The 18,162-nt window shown below is 30.3% G+C and overlaps 1 protein-coding gene across 2 annotated transcripts in view; it reads left to right on the top strand.

Moving 5' to 3' along the window:
- Window positions 1-18,162, top strand: part of LOC136985321 (tight junction-associated protein 1-like) — an 84,475-nt gene that overhangs the window by 11,589 nt on the left and 54,724 nt on the right. The window lies entirely within an intron of this gene.

The raw sequence follows: 18,162 nt of genomic DNA, 5'->3' as shown, positions 1-18,162 counted from the left end.
GACTAAGGCATTGATATTATCAGTGAAAGAGATTAATAGGAATATGATCGTTTTTTACGGCCAAACAGCTATCGCAACGACGAATTATGCTAATTAAGTTGTTCATCGGCTCCGCAAGTAACGTATTTAATTTCTCACCAAGAACAAAATTTATGTAGAATTCTAGGAAAACACCCGACGAACTACATTTAGTTTCTTGATTCGGGTTCTGAAATCTAATGATTAATCTTTTTGTTCGGATGTTTTCATTAGCTGGGATAGAGGATCCATGTTCTAATTTATACGAACACGGTTCAAGTCACAGTCAAGAATGCCCGCAAGATTTTGTCTCAAGAGGATAAACGTATACGAGTTAGATAAACTAATCATCGAATGATTCATTAAAATCATATTCCTTAAACAGATTTATTGCTATTTATACTTTTATATATTTAAATTTTTCAAATAATTTCGTGCCTGCGTAAGGCTTAAAGGACAATTAGAAGTTGCATTTTATTGTGTGCTGAATCTAATAATTGTAAATGTAACCAACTATTAAAATAAATTTACTCTTATAAAATACCTTTTAATTTATAAAACTGTTATTAGAAAAAAACCAAAGAAAATTGAAATTATAAAATAAATCTCAGGAGGATGAACTGTCCTTCCTAACTCCCCTGTGTTTAGAGTCCTTGGTCAAAAAATCATTTCCCATTTCTCACTCATACTCGCCGATCTAAAACGAGCCAAATTAGCCCATAATGTAAGTAATTGTAACTGGTCTTGAGTTAATTACGCATTTTAAAGGAAATTTCTGAGAAATTTAGTTTTTTACCAGCTATAATTATTATTTAGAAAATAAATTGGGATTCAATAACGTTTTGGGTTACATCGTCGTCATTAATGTTTTTTTTTCTAGATAAAAGCATGTCAAAAATTAATCTGTAAAATAAATGCTGGTTTGGCATCCATTAGTTTGGAATCCAAGAATAGTGATGCCTACACCAGTTTGCACGAACTTTCTTATGAGAGGAGTTAAGGAGGATACAGATGATCTGGTCGCGCATAAAGACTTTTAACATATAATTTTCCTTAAAACAATCATCCATTGGCCGATAAGAATTCTTGAGAGTTTTTAGAGTTTATTTCCTATAGAACTTTCGTAAGTTTCCTATAAGTTTCGTGTAGTGTCTTACATTTAAAGAACGATAGCAGTAGTCGCAAGTTGTAATATCTCTTGGGATTTGCCTAGACCTCTTTGACACTGTCTCTTGGAATTCGTCCTATAATAGTGAAATTACTACTGGATGGATACTCATACCGAGTCAGATTGGCCCGAGTCCAGTTTTTCGGAGATTCCACTTTATTAAAATTTATAAGTATGCTTAATATTTTTAAACATTATTAAATTATTTTTTTATTAACAAGAGAAGTTTTTATATTTATTTTTGATAAAAAAAAATAGTTATTGTTTAATTCGCATATTAAAGTGTAAATTTAAATGTATGCAGAAATGGATTGATCTTGTTTAAAATCAATACGTAGAATTTAGTTAATTGATTTTTATTTTTAATTTTAAATTAGAAATCTTTTGCACTTTACGTATAATTAGTATTCAAAATTAATGAATAATAAATTAAGTCCAGATTGATAACAGTTGAATTTGCAAATTTTAATATTTTAATAATAATAATAATTAATAATAATAATAATAATTTAATTAAGTTATAAAATAAAAGCATGTTTATAATAAATGAATTTAAATAAAATGTAGCGTAAAATCTGTCTAAAACAATCCAGCAACGAGTTGCTTAACTTTTCCGGTAACATTTGGTGGTACCATCTGTTTTGATATTTTATTTTAAAACTTAACTAATTTTTAACTATTATAAAATGGTAAGAAGCTTAATTTTGAGGTAGGGATGGGTTTTATAAAAAATTTTAGATAACGAGTAAAATCGTCATTAAATTCGACTCTACCGGAGATACACACGACTCCCATTATCTTCCCACTATGGTTAAACGGGTTAAAAAAAAACAGCCGGGATCCCGGCTATTTTTTTAACCCGGGAAATATCCTGGGATATTCTTTTCATCCCGGAAAATCCCGCAAATTTCTTAAAAGTTCACTTTTTTCTTATTTTGTATTGAAGTTGAGGAAATTTTGCAATAGAAAGTATAATTATTCATAAACTGTCAGAATACATTTTGTATTTATTAATTTTAAACCTGCTTATTCGTTTTTTTAAAATTTTTGTTTGTTATGGCATCTCACAGATTATTAGTAATCAATATGTAGCCTATTTGTGATAAAACTTGAAAACTCTTTACTTGTCAGAACCTGTAGTATCTTTAATAATTGCGCTGATGCTATCTTAATTTTTAACCATGACCAGTAGCCTCAATAACTGCATTATGCCAGGTTGTGCAAATTGGACAAGGATACAAACGAGTATGAAGTATGTAAGTATGAAGTTTTTCTTCATAAACCTGGTTATTAAAGCCAAACGAACTACCTATACCGCTGTTAAAGCGCAAATCAAGAATACTAGAGAGCAAAAGAAGTACTACAACGTATCTCAAAAACGAACTAGAAATCTTCGAGGCTACAAGTGAAAAACCAAATAATATCTGTCTTTTCTTAAATGCATTAAAGACGATTCCACCCACATCAATTGAATCAGAAAGGGCATTCTCGGTAGCACGACTTTTCATTACTTAAATAAGAACCAGATTGAGTGATTTGAGTATTGACCATCTTTGCTTTTTAAAATCTTAATACAAAATATTATTATAAATTTTATAATATGTTTTATTTAAATAAAAAAAAAACGAAAATTACCTTCTAAGTTAGAAGTTTGATCTAAGTTCATTTTCTCATTAAATTTTCAACTTGATTCAAAGGTTTTTTTTTGTTGTAAGCAGTTTCCAACAAACTTAATAAATGTTTTCTATTTGTGAAAATTCAAAGGTAATTTTTAATACATATTTTACACAGTATTATTTTAAATATTATTTTGGAGGTAGCAGAATGTATTAAATTATTTCAAAAAATAAAAAATAATAATTATATCATTTGATTCAAGATTAATTTTATATCTTAATTATATCACGGGATTTCCTGGTATCCCGGGAAACAGTTCACTTTTTTCCCTACATCCCAGGACAAGCAAAAGATCGGGAAATGAGAAACCCTACTTCCCACCCCTCGGCCTTTTAAACTTTTAATTTGAAATTTAATAGCATTAGTCCCCCTAACAAACAAACATCCATGCAAAATTTCAGAAAATTTCTACAAAAAGCACAGAAGTTATTAAGCTTCGAAGAGGGTGAACAAAATCGAGCCACAAACACACGCACACACTAACAAACATACATACAGAAATGACCCTCGAATGTTTTTACATTTCTCGACGTTTCAAGATTTCGTAAGTCTAAAAATGTAAAAATCTTGGGGGGGGATTAGTTTGTGTATGATGGCGTGTATTTTGTTTAATATCTCGGGGTGGATAATGATTAACTCTTTCGCTCTGTGAGCACTAAGGAGGCCTATTTAAGAAACGAAATTTGGCATGATAGCTTGTACATAAGAAACATTGATGCTATTAAATTTTGTTGGTTAAGGTCAAGAGGAAGGGAAGATAGGATCTCGAGAGGGATTAGACTTTTAGATGTTATTCATTATTAGCATCTACAATTTTCTATGAAACTCACCCACTACCATCAAAATTAAGCCTTTTGAAATTTTATAATAATTAAAAATATAAAAAGAATTTTATAACAAAATATCATAACAGATGGCGCCATACACAATTTTATTTAATATAATAAAAATATACTGTAAAAGTTTGTTTTTAACAGCCGAGAAAGTTACGCAACTCGATACTGGATTTTTTTAAATTTTATCTATTGTATAGCCATGTACAGTGAACTCCCGTACAACGTTCCTCGATAACGCGAATTCGTATACCGCAATAAGTTTAAACTCGTATAAATCGTTTGATAATGCATGTCTCGTATACCACGATTTTCTATAACGCAGAATGTATCCCGCGTTGTACGGGAGTACTCTGTAATTGTTACTTTAATGGCGCTTTGGATATACAAAGTACTGTATATTGCGCTTATATAAGAGATTCCGAGCTCGATTGTTGATGTACTATATTTTGTCTTTCTTCCTCTCGGACATTCCTTCCGAATATTTTCTATGAGGAAATTGAATTAAAAAAGAATAGAGATAACATCTATTTAGTCCTAATTTTTATTAATTCAATTTGTTAACATGCGTAATTATTATTCATTAAAAAATTTTGTTGATACGATTTCATACAAGAGAGCCAAATTATTCAATGCAGTAAAATAGAAGAAAAATGACGAAAATAATGGGTAAAATGAATTTTAAAATAAAACTTTTTGAGAAATTCTGTAAAAAATAAATAAAATTGTATATTTTTCATCAAAAATTGAGTAATTTTGGTTTGTTTTGATTGTTCTTACAGTCAAATTACTCATAATTGTATTCTTGCTTTCTGAAATTAATATTTTCTTTAGACTGAAAATAAATAAATATTTTAAAATGAATTTTATAATAAATAAATAGTAAATAAAAAGAGAATTTACTACTTTTTATTATCCTACTTTTTACTATCCCGGCTCTGTTATATATAACAGAGGGAAAATATAACGATCTGTAAGGCCAGGAACACACATACGTAAAATTCAGCGTAAAATCTAGTATAAAACAGAAAACGTAAAAATTTTTCTGAAATTTTGGCTGAAACAGAACTGAAAATAGAGTAGAGCATGTCTCTACTTTTTACGCCAAAATTTCTCCAATAAAGAGAAGTCTTTTCTGTGATGTCAAAGTAGACACGTGGTTTTTATTCTAACAATGGTGGTAATGAGGGTTAATCCTACAATTCTGACGGTCTGAAAAAAATAAATGAAATAGGGGAGTTTATTGAATCCGTTCGACCACATCAGTGTCATGTATAAAGACACTGTATTTAAACAACGTTTATGGATGGCTATAGGTGCAAAATTTCAAATAACAGGTAGGTCTAGTAGAATCGATATATAGGCTTAGTAGTTAGATCGCACGTTCTTTATTTCAATTCAGAATACAAGTTTATTAATTTAAATTTTCTAAATTATAGCAGAGGCAGTACAGAAAAATGGAAGATACAAAGGGATAGATATATGAGAGGAAAAAAAATTAATAAAATTAGCACTGTTAGTGGCAGTGATGTTTCCTATTCGGCCAGAATTTTTATGTATGTGTGTTCTGGCATAAAAGCGTAAAACAGAAACTGAACTGAAAGCTTATTTCTGATTCAGTTTTCTGCCAAACAATTTTACGCATGTGTGTTCCTGGCCTTACAGTCAAAACCCGTTTTTAGTTAGAACGCATTTTAACTAGTTGAAACTAGTTTATACTGGATGTCTTTGTTAAAACCCGTTTTGTCTAGTTAAAACTAGTTTTAACTCAAATTCATTTTTGACTAGCAGTAAATTTTAGTTTTAACTAGACAAAACGGGTTTTGTCTAGTTAATTTACTGCTGTACATGTTTTGATTTTAGATAAAACTAATTTTAACTTTTAACATTAGTTAAAACTAATTTTAGCTACATAAATATGTTTGGAGGAAATAAATAAAGTTATGTATAGTGATTCGGGGGAAGATTCCTAACATTTTGCTTATGAAGGAAATTATAGCGATAATTTGGGTTTTGGAGGCCTCTAACGAAAATATCATATTCTTGAGTATGTTTTTCAAATAAAACTTTAGAGTATATGAAAAATAATTGTATATTGTGTTTGCAATGACGACTTTTTCACTGTCTGGCATTTTAGGCATCTCACCCCAAGTATCCGGGTGAGATGCCAAATGCCATTAGGGTAAGATACCAAATATAATTGCATGAAATTAATTTTCGAATATCTTAACCAAATTTAATTCATTGCATATGTAGTACAAAGTACTTCGTAGTAAGTATAACAGCACAGTATACGTATTGTTAAGTTTTCGCCCGTTCTAACGTGCTCTATAGCTAGCTGAAAGCTTTTTTCAGTCCAAAAACCTTTTTGAGAAGTCCTTATATAATTTCTATGCATATCCTGCAATAAAACGAGAAAACAAAAATTTATTAAAAATAGGCATATTGGAATTCAATTAACAAAAAATAGGCATGTTACCCCAAGAAAAATGTGACATCTTTCCTATTAGACGGGATAAGATGCCTAGTGGAGTCACGTGTTCCAGCGTGTCCGATCGGGATCGACGGTAGCTCACAATGGAAACTTTAAAACCTTAACTGCATCACACATTAGTTGTTTTTCGCAATTTTTAATAAATTCTATTTTAACTTTTAGTTTTAAAATGATTCTAGAAACATTTCACAACAAAAACTTCGTTCTTGCTTTTATTCTTCTCAGATGTAGAAAATGAGGTAACGGTAGCCAACTACAGCTTTCCGCACTCAATATTGGCCCAACGATTCATCATACAAACGCATGACAATATCTGACGTCACCGTTTGAAAATATCAAAAAGTAGGCATCTTCCCTGCTTACCATCTTACCCCGAATCACTCTATATGTTGCAGTCAAAACCAGTTTTTAGTTAGGATGCGTTTTAACTAGTTGAAACTAGTTTATACTGGATGTTTTTGTTGAAACCCGTTTTGTCTAGTTAAAACTAGAATTTACTGCTAGTCAAAAATGAATTTGAGTTAAAACTAGTTTTAACAAAGACATCCAGTATAAACTAGTTTCAACTAATTAAAACGCGTTCTAACTAAAAACGGGTTTTGACTGTAACAGATCGGTCAAGAAATAACCTGCCTCCAAGATTTTTATATTTTTGGACTCTGGACTTTGAAACGTCGAGAAATGCAAAAAAAAAAAAAAAAAAAAATTCGAGGGTTTCTTCGTATGTATGGATGTTAGAGTGTGGATGTGGGTGGGTGGCATGATTTTGTACACCCACTTTGAAGCTTAATAACTCTTGTGCTTTTTTTGTCGAAAATTTCTGAAATTTTGCTGGGAGGATTGATGCTATTTAATTTTGGTGGTTAAAAGTCGAAGGGATGGGAAGTAAAGGGGAATCGTGTGTCGTATCTCGAGTAGGGTCGGACTTAATGACGATTTTACTCGTTATTAGCATTTACAATTTTTTATAAAACTCATCCCAACCTTCGAAATTAAGCTTTTACCATTTTATAAAATGATTAAAAATATAGTTTTAAATAAGTTTTAAATAAAATATCATAACAGATGGCGCCACAGGCAGTTTTAAATGTTGCCGGGAGAGTTAAGCAACTCATTGCTGTTGTTGTTTTCTTAAGATTACATTTTTATTCCCGAAAAGTAGTTTTATTTGTTTGTTTAGTGAGGATGCTGTATCGCAGTTTTCTCTGTCTGAAAGAGTTTGTTCCCCAAGAGTAATAAATATTTGTAAAATATACACCATCTTTGGGAAACGTTACGTGCTAAACATCTAAAAATGTAATTATTAAAAAATAAAACAAAATTTTATATACTTTTATTTCTTTGTAAATAAATGTTATCAAGCAATTAAGCGAAACGTTTTAATTTTCTTGATATTAACTAAAGTAGAAATAAGTTGTTACCACAAAGTAAAATTTTTAGAACTAATCAAATTTCGGTACTATGCTTTATTACACTAGCACGAGGTATAATAATAATTAATCTGTAAAAGTGATTACGCTTATAGATAATATAAGAATAATTTTTTAATAAAAATTCTGTTCTGTGTTAATTTAACTTTACAATATTAAGTACTAGCTATTCTTGAGAATAGCGTAATTAAAACAAGTGCGTTTGGGCTTTTACATAATTTCGATGTTTTCAAAATGTCTTCGAAACGTAAAACACTCACATTAATAGAGAAATAGTTATATGAAATAGTTACATTAATGAAATAGTTATACACTCTGTTGCAGAGCTGACCGAAAATATTTCACGAAAGAAAGTATACATTTCAAAAATAAGATCATCATTGTAATTTATTCTCATAAAGATTTTACGAATCACAAATTTTACTATTGACGATTAAAAGTTCACGAATTTGCCAACGATGTGCAATAACGAAAGAAAAATTTTTCGCGATTTAGTCAAAATGTTTTATAAAACGCGCGACATACAGGCAGTGGTGATATTCGAAATAGTTAACAAAGGGTTCGCTAGCAGAAAATTTTCCCCTGACAATCACCGACAAACGAAGTGGAAGTTTTGGCTAGAAATAAATACAATACCTTTTCTTGCGATATATCTAATAATCAGTGGCGTATTTGGAACGTAACGAGCCCTGGGCGAAGACTAGGTGACAATAGTATAGTAGTGCTGTCGACCTTTTTGTTTTTTTCAGGCAGAGAAATTTTTCACCCCGAATGGCACTGCTGATAATAGACAGATGTCATCATCTCTCGAAATACAATATCCTTTTAATTTCGCTGTCCATAGCTCGACACGTGTTCCACAGCCATCTTGTATTATCTCGCGCGCGTGAGATTGTGGGATCTCTCTTATGACTGGATCTAGTTTCAAGAACTCTCTTGAATCGATCGCGATTAAACCTCGTTTTGGTCGAGATTGAAACGGTCGAGAGAGATCGCACCAAGACATAGTCCCTGATCTTGCTCACAATCTAGATTGAAATGCTCGGTGCGAACGGGGTATAAGGCTCTAGTTTAGTAGTGTTACAGAGTATAATACGTATATTTTAATATATTTAAAAAAAAACCACTGAGAAATGTTCCGTGTGTTTAACAAGGTTTGGAAAACTGAAAATTTTAACAACGGGTTCGGGCGAACCTGTGCGAACCCGCTGAATATCACCACTGCATACAGGCGACAGATTTCACAAATTAACAAATCTAAGACAAAGTATTATCGAAGTTTCCATAACATTATTTCTAATTTTAATTCAATAGTTTCGTTTCCTGTAACATCGTAGGTTTCTTTGATATACATTTTAATACTATATATAAAAATATACAACGCGAATTCTTGATAAAGTAATATACCGTGATGAAACGATGTTATATAAACAATATAAAAAATATGCTACAAATTTTTCTGACGTAAATGAATAACTACACGGTAACAGGTTATAACAGAGGCAAGTCATTGCACGTTTTTTGTAGCATTCCTTCGTAAAGTGAAACGATCGAACTAAAATTAGAATTATTATTGAAACCATGATAATAATTTGCATTAGATTTATTGAAAACCGTTGTTTAATATGTGAAATCAGAAGCCTCTATTCTGCATTATTTCGCGAAAAGTTTTCACTAAATCGCGAAGACTTTTCTTTCGTTATTACACTTCTTTGGTAAATTTGTGAACTTTAATCGTCAATCATGAAATCTGTGTATAGATTTGTGAGATCTTTTTGAGAATTAATTGAAAATATCTTATTTTTGAAATGTATATTTTCTTCCGTGAAATGTTTTCTCTAAATGTTGCAACGGAATGTAATATGAATTTATTATTTTTTCGACTTTTCTCTTTTATTCATTAATAAAAATATAATCTTTTATAAAACGGAAAATTCTGGCTAGTAACGTCTTATTCCATAATACACTTTTCCGTCTACCAACGGACTATTATTATTCCAAACTTGTACGTTCAATAACGAGTAGATAAATAAATTAACTTAAAGAAACAGCTTTATTTTTCAGTATGCATTTCGAGTCCTCCACGACTCCTCCTCTGCTGAAATGTACAGTACAGTACATAAAAATACACTTAAGTAGATCGGTACGGATGACCTGCTTATTAAATCTATAACTTTAATTACTAAACACTACACCAAATCAAAACAATAAAAACCTTAAAACTTTAATTAGAACCCACGCATCGGAAGACATTACAAGCAGGATTTTTACCTCTCCATAAAAGCACAAATACTATAATTCTAGTCACAATTTTTAGTTTACCATTATTACATAACTTCACATCCAGAAAGTCACTTCCTTGTTATCATCCTATTTCTTAACCGAAAACCGCACCTCTACACTGGATATAACCACTTGCACAGGTGAAAAATTTCCAAGAGTCTAGTTTCGAGACAAATAATTACATCAAAATATCAAATAATTAAATAAAAATTTATTGGAGTTTTATACACAAGTAGATTGTAGAATACAGTCATAGTCGATGGTGTAAGGTTACATATCATAATCACTTTTCAGATGATAATTTGCAGAATTGTTTACTTGATTTCAAAGTGTTTCGTTTCCTCCTACGGACTCCCTTGACATTGCATACTTGAAAACGAGTTAATTTCTTTAAGTTAATATATTTATGTCCTCGTTATTGAACGTATGGAATAATAACAGTCCGTTGGTATACTAAAAAGTGTATTAAACAATATTAGGACAGGAAAGCTAAACTCGGTCTCATTCCATTTTAGACAGGTTTTTACTGTGTTAATATCTTGTTTTATTTAAATTAATTCATTAAATTAGTTATACTTTTACATAAATTATTAAATTTAATAATTTGGCACCTACTTGAAGTTAGAAATATTCAAGACAACTTTTTAAGATTAGTCTTAAGCGCATCGATTCAAGAGAATCACCTCATGCGTTTGCATTCAAGGTTGATTTTTTTAACACGATTTAAGATTTTGTTATTAGTATTATTGTTACACTTAATTTGGGTTTTTTTATTAAATAAATATTTGACTACATTTATTTTAAATTAGAATCTTTTTTGCTCCTATTAGTGAAATGTTTTATCAAAAGTTCATGATATTATTCACAAAAAGTTAAAATTTTAATTTTTCTACAATGAAAAATTACATATACCATCATAAAATTTGAATAATTTTGTAATGCGCACTTATAATATTTTCTGTATCCGTATTAACACGAATTTATATTTTAAAAACATTTTGTTCTGGATTTTCAATTGATTATTTAACTCGTGGCATCTACTAAGAGTACTCACGGTTGATTATCTGTTGTAAATATGCAATGGAGTTAAACCAATGTTTCTTGAACTGTAGAGCGCGAAACCCTTTTTAGGGGCGCGAAGAATGATCAATAACATTATTTTCGAGTATAACTCCCGTGCGCACTCAATTTTCTATCCACTAGTTTTAAGACAATGTAGCATTAAAAACACCCTCATTTCTGTGTTTATTTCATTAACATTGTTACATTGTAATTTATAATTATTTATACCATCAAGCTTTGTTATATCATCAAACTTTATTCCGTTTAGCGGTATCTCTGTATGCTATTTTACTTTAGTTTTGTTCGAAATGTAATTGTATACTTGTCAAAAAACTAAGAACATTCTGTGTAAGCAGATAACAGAAGATAACAGACACAATGAAAAGTGTAGGGGCACAAGAGACGTCCAGTTTTTTTTTTTTTTATAAAATTGGGCGTATTTTGATAAAGATGGAGAGTCGCCGAGTTAAATGATTTCCTTTTTATCTAGGAATTGAAATCCTTCTTGACCTGAAAATCATACAGCCTATTTTGAAAACATTCCACGAATCATATGTATGAATTCGTATACGAATTACGGATATATTCATTTTTTACTTTATCCAGGAGAAATAGGAACATTTCTTAACTGGGAAAAACTCTTAAGATATGGAACCTACTTCTTGTTCTAAAAATTTTTTATTGTGGGTTGTGTTGGTGACATGCAAAAACCATTTTCTAACTTATCCAAATTTTCTGAGATCGTGTTGTTTATTCATCATTATATAGGTATCATTTTACAATTTCAACGATTTCCCTATCTAATAAATGAAACACTGGTCAGAAAATTATATCTACTAGAGAATAAATCCGTATATCTAAAGCCCGGTCGATGCGGTTGCTTGGACGCATAAACAGAAACTGGTTCTCATGTCACGTGACTTTGCTTTCGACTACTGTCGACGATGATTAGGTATTGACGATCGAGTGATCACGAGCGTCGCTAGTCACCGAACGAAAATATCCAAGTCGAATACGCTCTTCGTCAATAGAACTGACTTCGAGTCCACCGTTCGATTGCTGGCAAATATGCTTCGACATCGAAGGAGACCAGTTTGCGCCGGGCTGAAGGAAATAAAGTGCTTTCATCCCTTTATGTCTTTATATGTCCCTCTTTAGGAGTCAATATTCCCTCAGTGCTCAGTCATCAGCTTTCGGATAAAGTATAAATGGCTCTTAACTTTGACTGCCTACAGTAAGGTTTCCCGACCATAAGGGAATTTATTCTTTTTATTGGGAATGGGATAAATAGCGAAACAGAACTAGAGGAAATTAGCAATACCTTTTAATGAGGCGCCTGAACCTTTTGAGAACGTAGAGAAACTGTTTATCGTTTTAATTGAGAGATCAACTTATATTATGTTTACTTTCCCTTCTCTGCTATATATAACAGAGGGCAAGTATGACAATCGGTCAAAACATGACCCCCCAAGAATTTTACATTTTTGGATTTCAGGAGACTTTTAAACGTCGAGAAATGCAAGGGGAAAAAACAAAAAATCTCCGACTGTTTTTTTATATCTGGATGTTAGTGTGTATGGGGGGACACGATTTTTTTCACTCTCTTCGAAGCTTAATAACTCCTATGCTTTTTGTCGAAAATTTCTGAAATTTTGCAGGAAAGATTTGTATATTAAGGGGATTGATACTATTAAATTTGGTGGTTAAAAGTCGACGGGGTGGGGGATAAAGGGGGTCGTGTATCACATCTCCAGTTAGGTTGGACTTAATGACGATTTTACTCGTTATTAACATTTACAATTTTTTTTATAAACCCATCCCTGCTCTCAAAATTAAGCTTTTTGACATTTTATAATAATTAAAAATATTTTATTTAACAAACTTTTTATATCATAATAGATGGCTCTACACACGCAGTTTTAAATCTTGCGAGGAAAGTTAAGTAACTCGTTGCTGGATTTTTCATCTGGCTTTAAATGTCATAAATAAAATTGTTGTAATTTATTCCCGTACTTTTTATTTTTCTGTTTTCATAAATAATCTTTAGAATATAAGCAAATTTCACTTATACTTCCCCGGCTGTTATGTAGGCTATACAAAACACGGGAAAGTATGGAAATCGTGTCAATTTTGACCCTCCGAGTTTTTTGTAAATCTCCATGTTTTGAGACCTCCTGACTCTAGAAAATCAAAAATACGGCAAAAAATTCCGTGGATGTATGGATGTGTGTGTGTGTGGTGTTTTGGCATCTTTTTCGCTTAATATTTCAGGACGAGGTGAAGATAAAATAACGAAAATTGGCATGGTAGCTTGTATATAAGGGGCATTGATACTATTAAATTTTTGTTGTGAAAGGTCAAAAGGATGGAGAGATAGAAGGTGGTCATGTGTCATATCTCGCGAAGAGTCGGACTTAATGAATATTATACTTGTTCTTAGCATTTACAGTGTTTTATAAAACTCATCTTAACCCTGAAAATTAAGTCTTTTGCTATTTTATAATAATTAAAAATACAGTATATAAAGTTTTTATAACAAAATCTCATAACAGATGACGCCACATGCAATTTTAGTTACTTATTTTGATTAATAATACAAATTTTATTTTTAAAATAAAATTTCATAAAAGCCGGGAAAGTTACGCAACTCGTTGCTAGATTATTTTATTTTTAAAAAGGTCCCCTGACACTCGACATTTCAGAGTCATTCAACGTTATGCTAAAACGTTGTGCTAATTTCGCGTTGGTTAATTTTGTTACAAATGAAATAAAATGAATTGTCTAAAAAGTTTAATTTAAAATATGACGTAAACGAACAAATTTAGATTATAACAATTTATTATACTATAATTTAAATGCGCAGATTTCGGCAATAATGATGTTTTTATACAATGAAAACAAAAACATTCTATTAAAGTATTAACGCATATCGTAAGCAGATTTTATAATACTGTATTAAAAATATTAATTAAATTGAACATTTTAGCTCTTCTGTGATTAATTAATAAACTTATTTGAAATAATAAAATGAGAATTCTTACAAATTGGAGCATTTGCATATTTTAGAAAGCGTGCCTCTAATAAATATTCTGAATAATACAAGTACTAACCTACTTATCTGGCAATTACAGTTTGGAATTTAAAATATGTCTAAATGGATTTGCTATTATACGAATTATAGATTTAATTACCAAACAAGCTTATGTAGTCTAGAAAGCAATATGTTTGGAATAAATGAATTAAATAATACCGAGAATAAAATAAGTAAAAGTTAATAAGCGATACAGAAAAAAAATACAGACGTTTTCCATCACTAGGCAAAATTATAATGTTGAAAAATCGTATACGTAATTTGTTTATTTATTAATTTTTGTATTTTATTATTACTAAACCGGGATGTATCATGAAATTTTATTGTAGGAACTATCCTTTCTAAAATTGCAAACAATAAATTAGTATAATAGCGTGGATAATGCAATATATAATGTAATTTTGGAGTTATTGACACAACAGAAATACTCTCGAGTATGTTACAGAATATATAAATGAATATGTCATGTTTTATTTCTCTAACATGTTTTTATAACCGACTATACTTATTATTTTTTATATCGTTAAATTTAAACAATTTTCTAAACAAAATACGTATTAAATTCTTAATGTAAAAAAATACAAAATACAAAAATACATTAGCTGCAATTATTAATATAGCTTCTGCCTAGTTTCTGTGTTTTTTTTTCATTTTTTACAACTATATAGTGCCGTAGCATTTTGTATGTACTGTGCAAAATTTTACTTTTGGCTCCTCCCTTTTTTTGGAAAATATCTTTTTTTTTATATACGATAGAAAGGTTATTTTTTAACTTTAACCAAAAACGTTATGAAATCGGTCCCACGGCGACAAAATTTAAAATTTGAAAATAAAAATATAATAATGATATATTTTTATACCTATTTTTGCTCCTCTTTGTCCATGGCCATGAGTCTGTGCACTCGTTGCATCTGCTTAGTTACGGCATTGCAATTATACATATTAAAATATTTGTTAGATTAAATAATTTGAAAATATTACAAATTATCTTTGTAATAAGGCTACAAATTTATTTTTGGCTTTATAAAGGTTTTACAATTATTGATATTTAAAAAATATATATATAATTCAGCCTTCTGCTTAAAGTTTTAGCTGTATGCAATTAATTTTTATTCGTTTCATAGATTTAGAATAAAAATATTTTTGATATTTTTACAGAAAATTTGGTATTTCATTCACATTCTTAAAGAATGTGAATGAAATACCAAATTCGACTTGTGAAAAAAACATACTTTCGCATAGAGAAAGTAATTACTTTTTCTATAGAAAAATATCTGCGAAAGAAAAATAAATAAAGCTTTTACTTGAAATGTTAGGATAAAATAGATTAAACTATCACAAAAATATTATTTAATGTATCGTTTGATAAATAATTTCTGAAGTTAGAATCGACTAATTCTAAACAGAAAATCAGTAATAAATTATTTTATCTTTTTTCTTTTTACCTTAGAAAAACGGGTTTAATTCCAAATTCAAAGATGGGCATCGACAAGCGATCCTGCTGTGAGTAAATTCAACTACAGTGCTACCCAATTCGTCGTCTCATTTCCTCACCTGTCGGTCTTTCGTATGTTACACTATTTACATTGGAGTACTCATAACTCGTAACTTTATTTTTAAATTGTGGATCTTAAAGTTACCTTTCGATCACCCCGACATATTCTGGAGGGTTTGGATCGGGACGTCCTCTTTCATTCTTCTCTCATGCTATTTTTTCTTTTTCACATTTGACTCTCCGCCTTATGCCTGTTTTGAATTCGGCAATATTCACAATGTAGCAGCCGGCTGGGAAAGATGGGACCCAACATATCCGGGACAGATCGCCCATAAAAAAATCTTGGGATTGCTTGCACAGGATTTCATTCTTGTTCCTCAGAGAGGGACTGGCACCTTATCCGTCCCCGTCTGAATGCGATTCCGGTCCCAGAGCGGTAGGCTGCCACCTTAACCGATCGATCATCCGGCTGTTGATGATTAATATTAACAACAAAATACATAAAGTACTTCACAAATAAGAATTTTCGCTACTCGAGAATTTAAATAATTGCAAGAATGCATTAAGTTTCAACGAGCAATTATTTATTGTGACATCCTCACAATGCCAGGCAGCAATTTTTAATCATATTTTAAAAAATTTATTTAACTTAAAATATATGCTCCCCACCTCAAATTAGTAGTGTCGTGCCCCTGTACATCATACTTTTCCTGTTAGCAATCGATTCGTGCCGGTCATCCATTAACTCCTTTCAAGGGAAGTTTTGAATTGAAATAACGTGACTTCCGGTTTGCATCGGAAGTTCGTATGTAGTTAATCGGGGACTCCTGCTCCTAATATTTCCACATCTGGTCTCGGCTTTCATCCATTTAACTCCGTTCTCGAGATTAAGGAAGGAAGGACAGATAGACGGATGACAGTGGAAAGGTTTCATTTTGGTTTCGAACCGCAATTGAATGGTTGGTGTCATTTTTTGGTACATGAGTGTCATGTTTCTCCAAGTCAAAAGGTAAAATAACCAAGAAAATATATGCGCATAACAAATAAGCAACAAATGTAAAATATAGCAGGATACATAAATATTAATTAAGTTATGTAAATAATAAAACAGTGGAATATCTAAAAATATGAAACATAATAACAACAGATACTATTAGTTTTTATGAACGATAAATGTTCTTTGCTACATTGCGCTATTTTCTTCATTTTTTTTTTTTTTTTTTTTGTCTGGAATGTTTTATTTCCAACATTCCAATTCATTGATGCTATCGGAGTCTCTTCTAATTTTTATTTATTTATTTCTTTTAAAGTTTGTCCTTGGTACTCTGTTGTCTTTTTATGGTTAATTCTGCTAAAAATAGGCTTTATTTCTCTTTCATCAGCCAATCTCATGACATGACCAAGTTTCACTTTTAATGATTTAACGTAGTCAGTTATTTCAGATTTGTATACAGTGTAGTTTTCAAAGGTTTCCTTTTTCTTCAAGGATCTTATATTTGTATCATAGATAGGTCTACTATGCATTCAAATATGTTCCATTCTCTTATTGCAATTTTTTTTTTTTTTTTTTTTTTAAGTCATTGTCTAGGTTTGATAGTCTTGTACGTCGTCCTCGGTATGATCAGTGTTGGTAAATTCTAGTTTTTGATTTAACAGTATTGATAGGGTTAAAATTAACATAAAAATGACTAAATAAGTATTAATTTAACTGCTATATAAGTTGCATATTTATCCACACCGTTCATATATTTCTGACGTATTTTGTTTTGACATTCGAACTTTTTCATAGCAAAAATAAAATGAGATTTGTTTTGGATTTAGCTTTATAGTATTTGCGTTTATTCATATGGACTCTAACTTAGAGAACATCTATACACTATTCTTGCATTTATAATATAAAAAATACATTAAAAGACACATTGATGTCTAGAATGTAGTTTCCAAATGGCTTTGATAGCTATAATGGCCCATTTCCCATTTTTAAAGCATTTATTTAAATTTAACCTCTTTGTCAGGTGGATTCTTTGTTTCTGTATTTTTCAAATGAGATTTTAAGTTTATATAATCTAATCGCATTTATTTAAAAAAATCCTTATTCTGAAATAGCATCCTTATTTTGTTTGAAAAGTTATATATATCATAATGTTTGTAGAGCTATTTCTGTTGTCATTATTTAAAGAAAAAGGAAAAAATGATAAAAGTGTACTTTGTGCTTGAAATATGCTATAGTGAATAGAATATACTAAAATATACTTAAAAAACATCACGTAATATATTTTAATTTACGATTAATAAAATAAATCAATTAATGATTTATTGAACCTTATAATTAAATTTAAAAATTTTTTGAGTTGAAAAAAAATAATTTTTTAATAAAATTACAGTAATGATTTTAAATTGTTAATGAAAATTAACAATAATAAATGAAAACAAAATAACATACACGTCCAAGATATTAAAGTGATATGATATATCACTAAAGCACTCTTAAACCTTTACCAGCATGGGAAGCATATCCCATATATCACTTTATACCGGTATTAATTTCGTAAACATTGTGAATATGATTATTTTACAGTAGAATAGAATTTTCACTTTATGTGAAAGGGTT

This window comes from Centruroides vittatus, unplaced genomic scaffold, assembly GCF_030686945.1.
Source record: "Centruroides vittatus isolate TY-2023 unplaced genomic scaffold, ASM3068694v2 contig_958, whole genome shotgun sequence".
In the NCBI taxonomy this organism is placed as follows: domain Eukaryota; kingdom Metazoa; phylum Arthropoda; class Arachnida; order Scorpiones; family Buthidae; genus Centruroides; species Centruroides vittatus.
Note: the sequence above shows the minus strand (reverse complement) of the source record. Positions and strands in the feature narration are given on the sequence as shown.